We start from the raw sequence: 13533 nt of genomic DNA, 5'->3' as shown, positions 1-13533 counted from the left end.
GTCAGTATAGATGGACTAATAGAACAAGTCCCACACACTGCTAGAAGCCCAAATATTTTTTCAGAGCTAGATGCAGAAAAAAATTATATTCAATTTACAACCTGATGGAGGACAGTATAGATGGACTAATAGACCAAGTCCCATACACTGCTAGAAGCCCAAATATTTTTTCAGAGCTAGATGAAGATAAAAATTATTTTTAATTTGCAACCTGATGGAGGTCAGTATAGATGGACTAATAGAACAAGTCCCACACACTGCTAAAAGCCCAAATATTTTTTCAGAGCTAGATACAGAAAAAAATTATATTCAATTTGCAACCTGATGGAGGTCAGTATAAATGAACTATTAGAACTAGTCCCACACACTGCTAGAAGCCCAAATATTTTTTCAGAGCTAGATGCAGAAAAAAATTATATTCAATTTGCAACCTGATGGAGGTCAGTATAGATGGACTAATAGACCAAGTCCCACACACTGCTAGAAGCCCAAATATTTTTTCAGAGCTAGATGCAGAAAAAAATTATATTCAATTTGCAACCTTATGGAGGTCAGTATAGATGGACTAATAGACAAAGTCCCACACACTGCTAGAAGCCAAAATATTTTTTCAGAGCTAGATGCAGATAAAAATAACTTTTAATTTGCAACCTGATGGAGGTCAGTATAGATGGACTAATAGAACAAGTCCCACACACTGCCAGAAGCCCAAATATTTTTTCAGAGCTAGATGCAGAAAAAAATTATATTCAATTTGCAACCTGATGGAGGTCAGTATAGATGGATTATAGCACAAGTCCCACACACTGCTAGTATCCCAAATATTTTTTCAGAGCTAGATGCAGAAAAAAATTATATTCAATTTGCAACCTGATGGAGGTCAGTATAGATGGACTATTAGAACAAGTCCCACACACTGCTAGAAGCCCAAATATTTTTTCAGAGCTAGATGCAGAAAAAAATTATAATCAATTTGCAACCTGATGGAGGTCAGTATTGATGGACTAATAGAACAAGTCCCACCCACTGCTAGAAGCCCAAATATTTTTTCAGAGCTAGATGCAGAAAAAAATTATGTTCAATTTGCAACCTGATGGAGGTCAGTATAGATGAACTAATAGAACAAGTCCCACACACTGCTAGAAGCTCAAATATTTTTTCAAAGCTAGATGCAGAAAAAATTATATTCAATTTGCAACCTGATGGAGGTCAGTATAGATGGACTATTAGAACAAGTCCCACACACTGCTAGAAACCCAAATATTTTTTCAGAGCTAGATGCAGAAAAAAATTATATTCAATTTGCAACCTGATGGAGGTCAGTATAGATGGACTAATAGACCCAGTCCCACACACTGCTAGAAGCCCAAATATTTTTTCAGAGCTAGATGAAGAAAAAAATTATATTCAGTTTGCAACCTGATGGAGGTCAGTATAGATGGACTAATAGAACAAGTTCCACACACTGCTAGAAGTCCAAATATTTGAAGCCCAAATATTTTTTCAGAGCTAGGTGCAGAAAAAAATTATATTCAATTTGCAACCTGATGGAGGTCAGTATAGATGGACTAATAGATCAAGTCCCACACACTGCTAGAAGCCCAAATATTTTTTTCAGAGTTAGATGCAGAAAAAAATTAGATTCAATTTGCAACCTGATGGAGGTCAGTATAGATGGACTAATAGAACAAGTCCCACAAACTGATAGAAGCCCAAATATTTTTTCAGAGCTAGATGCAGAAAAAAATTATATTCAATTTGCAACCTGATGGATGTCAGTATAGATGGACTATTAGAACAAGTCCCACACACTGCTAGAAGCCCAAATATTTTTTCAGTGCTAGATGCAGAAAAAAATTATATTCAGTTTATAACCTGATGGAGGACAGTATAGATGGACTAATAGACCAAGTCCCACACATTGCTAGAAGCCCAAATATTTTTTCAGAGCTAGATGCAGATAAAAATTATTTTTAATTTGCAACCTGATGGAGGTCAGTATAGATGGACTAATAGAACAAGTCCCACACACTGCTAGGAGCCCAAATATTTTTTCAGAGCTAGATGCAGAAAAAAATTATATTCAATTTGCAACCTGATGGAGGTCAGTATAGATGGACTAATAGAACAAGTCCCACACACTGCTAGTAGCCCAAAGATTTTTTCAGAGCTAGATGTAGAAAAAAATTATATTCAATTTGCAACCTGATGGAGGTCAGAATAGATGGACTAATAGAACAAGTCCCACACACTGCTAGTAGCCCAAATATTTTTTCAGAGCTAGATGCAGAAAAAAATTATATTCAATTAGCAACCTGATGGAGGTCAGTATAGATGGACTAATAGAACATGTCCCACACACTGCTAGTAGCCCAAATATTTTTTCAGAGCTAGATGCAGAAAAAAATTATATTCAATTTGCAACCTGATGGAGGTCAGTATAGATGGACTAATAGAACAAGTCCCACACAATGCTAGAAGCCCAAATATTTTTTTCTGAGCTAGATGCAGAAAAAAATTATATTCAATTTGCAACCTGATGGAGGTCAGTATAGATGGATTAATAGACCAAGTCCCACACACTGCTAGAAGCCCAAATATTTTTTCAGAGCTAGATGCAGAAAAAAATTATATTCAATTTGCAACCTGATGGAGGTCAGTATAAATGGACTATTAGAACAAGTCCCACACACTGCTAGAAGCCCAAATATTTTTTCAGAGCTAGATGCAGAAAAAAATTATATTCAATTTGCAAACTAATGGAGGTCAGTATAGATGGACTAATAGAACAAGTCCCACACACTGCTAGAAGCCCAAATATTTTTTTCAGAGCTAGATGCAGAAAAAAATTATATTCAATTTGCAACCTGATGGAGGTCAGTATAGATGGACTATTAGAACAAGTCCCACACACTGCTAGAAGCCCAAATATTTTCTCAGAGCTAGATGCAGAAAAAAATTATATTCAATTTGCAACCTGATGGAGGTCAGTATAGATGGACTAATAGACCAAGTCCCACACACTGCTAGAAGCCCAAATATTTTTTCAGAGCTAGAGGCAGAAAAAAATTATATTCAATTTGCAACCTGATGGAGGTCAGTATAGATGGACTAATAGACCAAGTCCCACACACTGCTAGAAGACCAAATATTTTTTCAGAGCTAGATGCAGAAAAAAATTATATTCTATTTGCAACCTGATGGAGGTCAGTATAGATGGACTAATAGACCAAGTCCCACACACTGCTAGAAGCCCAAATATTTTTTCAGAGCTAGATGCAGATAAAAGTTATTTTTAATTTCCAACCTCACGGAGGTCAGTATAGATGGACTAGTAGAACAAGTCCCACACACTGCTAGAAGCCCAAATATTTTTTCAGAGATAGATGCAGATAAAAATTATTTTTAATTTGCAACCTGATGGAGGTCAGTATAGATGGACTAATAGAACAAGTCCCACACACTGCTAGAAGCCCAAATATTTTTTCAGAGCTAGATGCAGAAAAAAATTATATTCAATTTACAACCTGATGGAGGACAGTATAGATGGACTAATAGACCAAGTCCCATACACTGCTAGAAGCCCAAATATTTTTTCAGAGCTAGATGAAGATAAAAATTATTTTTAATTTGCAACCTGATGGAGGTCAGTATAGATGGACTAATAGAACAAGTCCCACACACTGCTAGAAGCCCAAATATTTTTTCAGAGCTCGATGCAGAAAAAAATTATATTCAATTTGCAACCTGATGGAGGTCAGTATAGATGGACTAATAGAACAAGACCCACACACTGCTAGAAGCTCAAATATTTTTTCAAAGCTAGATGCAGAAAAAAATTATATTCAATTTGCAACCTGATGGAGGCCAGTATAGATGGTCTAATAGAACAAGTCCCACACACTGCTAGAAACCCAAATATTTTTTCAGAGCTAGATGCAGAAAAAAAATATATTCAATTTGCAACCTGATGGAGGTCAGTATAGATGGACTAATAGAACAAGACCCACACACTGCTAGAAGCCCAAATATTTTTTTCAGAGCTAGATGCAGAAAAAAATTATATTCAATTTGCAACCTGATGGAGGTCAGTATAGATGGACTAATAGACCAAGTCCCACACACTGCTAGAAGCCCAAATATTTTTTCAGAGCTAGATGCAGAAAAAAATTATATTCAATTTGCAACCTGATGGAGGTCAGTATAGATGGACTATTAGAACAAGTCCCACACACTGCTAGAAGCCCAAATATTTTCTCAGAGCTAGATGCAGAAAAAAATTATATTCAATTTGCAACCTGATGGAGGTCAGTATAGATGGACTATTAGAATAAGTCCCACACACTGCTAGAAGCCCAAATATTTTTTCAGAGCACGATGCAGAAAAAAATTATATTCAATTTGCAACCTGATGGAGGTCAGTATAGATGGACTAATAGACCAAGTCCCATACACTGCTAGAAGCCCAAATATTTTTTCAGAACTAGATGCAGATAAAAATTATTTTTAATTTGCAACCTGATGGAGGTCAGTATAGATGGACTAATAGAAAAAGTCCCACACACTGCTAGAAGGCCAAATATTTTTTCAGATCTAGATGCAGAAAAAAATTATATTCAATTTGCAACCTGATGGAGGTCAGTATAGATGGACTTATAGACAAAGTCCGACAAACTGCTAGAAGCCCAAATATTTTTTCAGAGCTAGATGCAGAAAAAAATTATATTCATTTTGCAACCTGATGGAGGTCAGTATAGATTGACTATTAGAACAAGTCCCACACACTGCTAGAAGCCCAAATATTTTTTCAGAGCTAGATGCAGAAAAAAATTATATTCAATTTGCAACCTGATGGAGGTCAGTATAGATGGACTAATAGACCCAGTCTCACACACTGCTAGAAGCCCATACATTTTTTCAGAGCTAGATTTCAGAAAAAAATTATATTCAGTTTGCAACCTGATGGAGGTCAGTATAGATGGACTAATAGAACAAGTCCCACACACTGCTAGAAGTCCAAATATTTGAAGACCAAATATTTTTTCAGAGCTAAATGCAGAAAAAAATTATATTCAATTTGCAACCTGATGGAGGTCAGTATAGATGGACTATTAGAACAAGTCCCACACACTGCTAGAAGCCCAAATATTTTTTCAGAGCTAGATGCAGAAAACAATTATATTCAATTTGCAACCTGATGGAGGCCAGTATAGATGGACTTATAGACCAAGTCCGACACACTGCTACAAGCCAAAATATTTTTTCAGAGCTAGATGCAGAAAAAAATTATATTCAATTTGCAACCTGATGGAGGTCAGTATAGATGGACTATTAGAACAAGTCCCACACACTGCTAGAAGCCCAAATATTTTTTCAGAGCTAGATGCAGAAAAAAATTATATTCAATTTGCAACCTGATGGAGGTCAGTATAGATGGACTAATAGACCAAGTCCCACACAATGCTAGAAGCCCAAATATTTTTTCAGAGCTAGATGTAGAAAAAAATGATATTCAATTTGCAACCTGATGGAGGTCAGTATAGATGGACTATTAGAACAAGTCAAACACACTGCTAGAAGCCCAAATATTTGAAGCCCAAATATTTTTTCAGAGCTAGATGCAGAAAAAAATTATATTCAATTTGCAACCTGATGGAGGTCAGTATAGATGGACTATTAGAACAAGTCCCACACACTGCTAGAAGCCCAAATATTTTTTCAGAGCTAGATGCAGAAAAAAATTATATTCAATTTGCAACCTGATGGAGGTCAGTATAGATCGACTAATAGAAAAAGTCCCACACACTGATAGAAGCCCAAATATTTTTTCAGAGCTATATGCAGAAAAAAATTATATTCAATTTGCAACCTGATGGAGGTCAGTATAGATGGACTATTAGAATAAGATCCACACTCTGCTAGAAGCCCAAATATTTTTTCAGAGCAAGATGCAGAAACAAATTATATTCAATTTGCAACCTGATGGAGGTCAGTATAGATGGACTATTAGAACAAGTCCCACACACTGCTAGAAGCCCAAATATTTTTTCAGAGCTAGATGCAGAAAAAAATAATATTCAATTTGCAACCTGATGGAGGTCAGTATAGATGGACTAATAGAACAAGTCCCACACACTGCTAGTAGCCCGAAGATTTTTTCAGAGCTAGATGTAGAAAAAAATTATATTCAATTTGCAACCTGATGGAGGTCAGAATAGATGAACTAATAGAACAAGTCCCACACACTGCTAGTAGCCCAAATATTTTTTCAGAGCTAGATGCAGAAAAAAATTATATTCAATTAGCAACCTGATGGAGGTCAGTATAGATGGACTAATAGAACATGTCCCACACACTGCTAGTAGCCCAAATATTTTTTCAGAGCTAGATGCAGAAAAAAATTATATTCAATTTACAAACTGATGGAGGTCAGTATAGATGGACTAATAGAACAAGTCCCACACACTGCTAGAAGCCCAAATATTTTTTTCAGAGCTAGATGCAGAAAAAAATTATATTCAATTTGCAACCTGATGGAGGTCAGTATAGATGGACTAATAGACCAAGTCCCACACACTGCTAAAAGCCCAAATATTTTTTCAGAGCTAGATACAGAAAAAAATTATATTCAATTTGCAACCTGATGGAGGTCAGTATAAATGAACTATTAGAACTAGTCCCACACACTGCTAGAAGCCCAAATATTTTTTCAGAGCTAGATGCAGAAAAAAATTATATTCAATTTGCAACCTGATGGAGGTCAGTATAGATGGACTAATAGACCAAGTCCCACACACTGCTAGAAGCCCAAATATTTTTTCAGAGCTAGATGCAGAAAAAAATTATATTCAATTTGCAACCTTATGGAGGTCAGTATAGATGGACTAATAGACAAAGTCCCACACACTGCTAGAAGCCAAAATATTTTTTCAGAGCTAGATGCAGATAAAAATAACTTTTAATTTGCAACCTGATGGAGGTCAGTATAGATGGACTAATAGAACAAGTCCCACACACTGCCAGAAGCCCAAATATTTTTTCAGAGCTAGATGCAGAAAAAAATTATATTCAATTTGCAACCTGATGGAGGTCAGTATAGATGGATTATAGCACAAGTCCCACACACTGCTAGTATCCCAAATATTTTTTCAGAGCTAGATGCAGAAAAAAATTATATTCAATTTGCAACCTGATGGAGGTCAGTATAGATGGACTATTAGAACAAGTCCCACACACTGCTAGAAGCCCAAATATTTTTTCAGAGCTAGATGCAGAAAAAAATTATAATCAATTTATAACCTGATGGAGGTCAGTATTGATGGACTAATAGAACAAGTCCCACCCACTGCTAGAAGCCCAAATATTTTTTCAGAGCTAGATGCAGAAAAAAATTATGTTCAATTTGCAACCTGATGGAGGTCAGTATAGATGAACTAATAGAACAAGTCCCACACACTGCTAGAAGCTCAAATATTTTTTCAAAGCTAGATGCAGAAAAAATTATATTCAATTTGCAACCTGATGGAGGCCAGTATAGATGGGTTAATAGAACAAGTCCCACACACTGCTAGAAACCCAAATATTTTTTCAGAGCTAGATGCAGAAAAAAATTATATTCAATTTGCAACCTGATGGAGGTCAGTATAGATGGACTAATAGACCCAGTCCCACACACTGCTAGAAGCCCAAATATTTTTTCAGAGCTAGATGAAGAAAAAAATTATATTCAGTTTGCAACCTGATGGAGGTCAGTATAGATGGACTAATAGAACAAGTTCCACACACTGCTAGAAGTCCAAATATTTGAAGCCCAAATATTTTTTCAGAGCTAGGTGCAGAAAAAAATTATATTCAATTTGCAACCTGATGGAGGTCAGTATAGATGGACTAATAGATCAAGTCCCACACACTGCTAGAAGCCCAAATATTTTTTTCAGAGTTAGATGCAGAAAAAAATTAGATTCAATTTGCAACCTGATGGAGGTCAGTATAGATGGACTAATAGAACAAGTCCCACAAAACTGATAGAAGCCCAAATATTTTTTCAGAGCTAGATGCAGAAAAAAATTATATTCAATTTGCAACCTGATGGATGTCAGTATAGATGGACTATTAGAACAAGTCCCACACACTGCTAGAAGCCCAAATATTTTTTCAGTGCTAGATGCAGAAAAAAATTATATTCAGTTTATAACCTGATGGAGGACAGTATAGATGGACTAATAGACCAAGTCCCACACATTGCTAGAAGCCCAAATATTTTTTCAGAGCTAGATGCAGATAAAAATTATTTTTAATTTGCAACCTGATGGAGGTCAGTATAGATGGACTAATAGAACAAGTCCCACACACTGCTAGGAGCCCAAATATTTTTTCAGAGCTAGATGCAGAAAAAAATTATATTCAATTTGCAACCTGATGGAGGTCAGTATAGATGGACTAATAGAACAAGTCCCACACACTGCTAGTAGCCCAAAGATTTTTTCAGAGCTAGATGTAGAAAAAAATTATATTCAATTTGCAACCTGATGGAGGTCAGAATAGATGGACTAATAGAACAAGTCCCACACATTGCTAGTAGCCCAAATATTTTTTCAGAGCTAGATGCAGAAAAAAATTATATTCAATTAGCAACCTGATGGAGGTCAGTATAGATGGACTAATAGAACATGTCCCACACACTGCTAGTAGCCCAAATATTTTTTCAGAGCTAGATGCAGAAAAAAATTATATTCAATTTGCAACCTGATGGAGGTCAGTATAGATGGACTAATAGAACAAGTCCCACACAATGCTAGAAGCCCAAATATTTTTTTCTGAGCTAGATGCAGAAAAAAATTATATTCAATTTGCAACCTGATGGAGGTCAGTATAGATGGATTAATAGACCAAGTCCCACACACTGCTAGAAGCCCAAATATTTTTTCAGAGCTAGATGCAGAAAAAAATTATATTCAATTTGCAACCTGATGGAGGTCAGTATAAATGGACTATTAGAACAAGTCCCACACACTGCTAGAAGCCCAAATATTTTTTCAGAGCTAGATGCAGAAAAAAATTATATTCAATTTGCAAACTAATGGAGGTCAGTATAGATGGACTAATAGAACAAGTCCCACACACTGCTAGAAGCCCAAATATTTTTTTCAGAGCTAGATGCAGAAAAAAATTATATTCAATTTGCAACCTGATGGAGGTCAGTATAGATGGACTAATAGACCAAGTCCCACACACTGCTAAAAGCCCAAATATTTTTTCAGAGCTAGATATAGAAAAAAATTATATTCAATTTGCAACCTGATGGAGGTCAGTATAAATGAACTATTAGAACAAGTCCCACACACTGCTAGAAGCCCAAATATTTTTTCAGAGCTAGATGCAGAAAAAAATTATATTCAATTTGCAACCTGATGGAGGTCAGTATAGATGGACTAATAGAACAAGTCCCACACACTGCTAGAAGCCCAAATATTTTTTCAGAGCTAGATGCAGAAAAAAATTATATTCAATTTGCAAACTGATGGAGGTCAGTATAGATGGACTAATAGAACAAGTCCCACACACTGCTAGAAGCCCAAATATTTTTTTCAGAGCTAGATGCAGAAAAAAATTATATTCAATTTGCAACCTGATGGAGGTCAGTATAGATGGACTAATAGACCAAGTTCCACACACTGCTAAAAGCCCAAATATTTTTTCAGAGCTAGATACAGAAAAAAATTATATTCAATTTGCAACCTGATGGAGGTCAGTATAAAAGAACTATTAGAACAAGTCCCACACACTGCTAGAAGCCCAAATATTTTTTCAGAGCTAGATGCAGAAAAAAATTATATTCAATTTGCAACCTGATGGAGGTCAGTATAGATGGACTAATAGAACAAGTCCCACACAGTGCTAGAAGCCCATATATTTTTTCAGAGCTAGATGCAGAAAAAATTATATTCAATTTGCAACCTGATGGAGGTCAGTATAGATGGACTAATTGACCAAGTCCCACAAACTGCAAGAAGCCCAAATATTTTTTCAGAGCTAGATGCAGAAAAAAATTATATTCAATTTTCGACCTGATGGAGGTCAGTAAAGATGGACTATTAGAACAAGTCCCACACGCTGCTAGAAGCCCAAATATTTTTTCAGAGCAAGATGCAGAAAAAAATTATATTCAATTTGCAACCTGATGGAGGTCAGTATAGATGGACTAATAGACCAAGTCCCATACACTGCTAGAAGCCCAAATATTTTTTCAGAGCTAGATGCAGATAAAAATTATTTTTAAATTGCAACCTGATGGAGGTCAGTATAGATGGACTAATAGAACAAGTCCCACACACTGCTAGAAGCCCAAATATTTTTTCTGAGCTAGATGCAGAAAAAAATTATATTCTATTTGCAACCTGATGGAGGTCAGTATAGATGGACTAATAGAACAAGTCCCACACACTGCTAGACGCCCAAATATTTTTTCAGAGCTAGATGCAGAAAAAAATTATATTCAATTTGCAACCTGATGGAGGTCAGTATAGATGGACTAATAGACCAAGTCCCACACACTGCTAGTATCCCAAATATTTTTTCAGAGCTAGATGCATAAAAAAATTATATTCAATTTGCAACCTGATGGAGGTCAGTATAGATGGACTATTAGAAAAAGTCAAACACACTGCTAGAAGCCCAAATATTTTTTCAGAGCTAGATGCAGAAAAAAATTATAATCAATTTGCAACCTGATGGAGGTCAGTATTGATGGAATAATAGAACAAGTCCCACCCACTGCTAGAAGCCCAAATATTTTTTCAGAGCTAGACGCAGAAAAAAATTATGTTCAATTTGCAACCTGATGGAGGTCAGTATAGATGAACAAATAGAACAAGTCCCACACACTGCTAGAAGCTCAAATATTTTTTCAAAGCTAGATGCAGAAAAAAATTATATTCAATTTGCAACCTGATGGAGGTCAGTATAGATGGACTAATAGAACAAGTCCCACACACTGCTAGAAGTCCAAATATTTGAAGCCCAAATATTTTTTCAGAGCTAGGTGCAGAAAAAAATTATATTCAATTTGCAACCTGATGGAGGTCAGTATAGATGGACTAATAGATCAAGTCCCACACACTGCTAGAAGCCCAAATATTTTTTTCAGAGCTAGATGCAGAAAAAAATTATATTCAATTTGCAACCTGATGGAGGTCAGTATAGATGGACTAATAGACCAAGTCCCACACACTGCTAGAAGCCCAAATATTTTTTCAGAGCTAGATGCAGAAAAAAATTATATTCAATTTGCAACCTGATGGATGTCAGTATAGATGGACTATTAGAACAAGTCCCACACACTGCTAGAAGCCCAAATATTTTTTCAGAGCTAGATGCAGAAAAAAATTATATTCAGTTTATAACCTGATGGAGGACAGTATAGATGGACTAATAGACCAAGTCCCACACACTGCTAGAAGCCCAAATATTTTTTCAGAGCTAGATGCAGATAAAAATTATTTTTAATTTGCAACCTGATGGAGGTCAGTATAGATGGACTAATAGAACAAGTCCCACACACTGCTAGAAGCCCAAATATTTGAAGCCCAAATATTTTTTCAGAGCTAGATGCAGAAAAAAATTATATTCAATTTGCAACCTGATGGAGGTCAGTATAGATGGACTATTAGAACAAGTCCCACACACTGCTAGAAGCCCAAATATTTTTTCAGAGCTAGATGCAGAAAAAAATTATATTCAATTTGCAACCTGATGGAGGTCAGTATAGATCGACTAATAGAAAAAGTCCCACACACTGATAGAAGCCCAAATATTTTTTCAGAGCTATATGCAGAAAAAAATTATATTCAATTTGCAACCTGATGGAGGTCAGTATAGATGGACTATTAGAATAAGATCCACACTCTGCTAGAAGCCCAAATATTTTTTCAGAGCAAGATGCAGAAACAAATTATATTCAATTTGCAACCTGATGGAGGTCAGTATAGATGGACTATTAGAACAAGTCCCACACACTGCTAGAAGCCCAAATATTTTTTCAGAGCTAGATGCAGAAAAAAATAATATTCAATTTGCAACCTGATGGAGGTCAGTATAGATGGACTAATAGAACAAGTCCCACACACTGCTAGTAGCCCGAAGATTTTTTCAGAGCTAGATGTAGAAAAAAATTATATTCAATTTGCAACCTGATGGAGGTCAGAATAGATGAACTAATAGAACAAGTCCCACACACTGCTAGTAGCCCAAATATTTTTTCAGAGCTAGATGCAGAAAAAAATTATATTCAATTAGCAACCTGATGGAGGTCAGTATAGATGGACTAATAGAACATGTCCCACACACTGCTAGTAGCCCAAATATTTTTTCAGAGCTAGATGCAGAAAAAAATTATATTCAATTTACAAACTGATGGAGGTCAGTATAGATGGACTAATAGAACAAGTCCCACACACTGCTAGAAGCCCAAATATTTTTTTCAGAGCTAGATGCAGAAAAAAATTATATTCAATTTGCAACCTGATGGAGGTCAGTATAGATGGACTAATAGACCAAGTCCCACACACTGCTAAAAGCCCAAATATTTTTTCAGAGCTAGATACAGAAAAAAATTATATTCAATTTGCAACCTGATGGAGGTCAGTATAAATGAACTATTAGAACTAGTCCCACACACTGCTAGAAGCCCAAATATTTTTTCAGAGCTAGATGCAGAAAAAAATTATATTCAATTTGCAACCTGATGGAGGTCAGTATAGATGGACTAATAGACCAAGTCCCACACACTGCTAGAAGCCCAAATATTTTTTCAGAGCTAGATGCAGAAAAAAATTATATTCAATTTGCAACCTTATGGAGGTCAGTATAGATGGACTAATAGACAAAGTCCCACACACTGCTAGAAGCCAAAATATTTTTTCAGAGCTAGATGCAGATAAAAATAACTTTTAATTTGCAACCTGATGGAGGTCAGTATAGATGGACTAATAGAACAAGTCCCACACACTGCCAGAAGCCCAAATATTTTTTCAGAGCTAGATGCAGAAAAAAATTATATTCAATTTGCAACCTGATGGAGGTCAGTATAGATGGATTATAGCACAAGTCCCACACACTGCTAGTATCCCAAATATTTTTTCAGAGCTAGATGCAGAAAAAAATTATATTCAATTTGCAACCTGATGGAGGTCAGTATAGATGGACTATTAGAACAAGTCCCACACACTGCTAGAAGCCCAAATATTTTTTCAGAGCTAGATGCAGAAAAAAATTATAATCAATTTATAACCTGATGGAGGTCAGTATTGATGGACTAATAGAACAAGTCCCACCCACTGCTAGAAGCCCAAATATTTTTTCAGAGCTAGATGCAGAAAAAAATTATGTTCAATTTGCAACCTGATGGAGGTCAGTATAGATGAACTAATAGAACAAGTCCCACACACTGCTAGAAGCTCAAATATTTTTTCAAAGCTAGATGCAGAAAAAATTATATTCAATTTGCAACCTGATGGAGGCCAGTATAGATGGGTT

The sequence above is a fragment of the Phyllobates terribilis genome, unplaced genomic scaffold (genome assembly GCF_046119375.1).
Source record: "Phyllobates terribilis strain yellow unplaced genomic scaffold, ASM4611937v1 Scaffold_11__3_contigs__length_659146591, whole genome shotgun sequence".
Classification (NCBI taxonomy): domain Eukaryota; kingdom Metazoa; phylum Chordata; class Amphibia; order Anura; family Dendrobatidae; genus Phyllobates; species Phyllobates terribilis.
The sequence above is the reverse complement of the archived record's forward strand: the minus strand, read 5'-3'. Positions refer to the sequence as shown.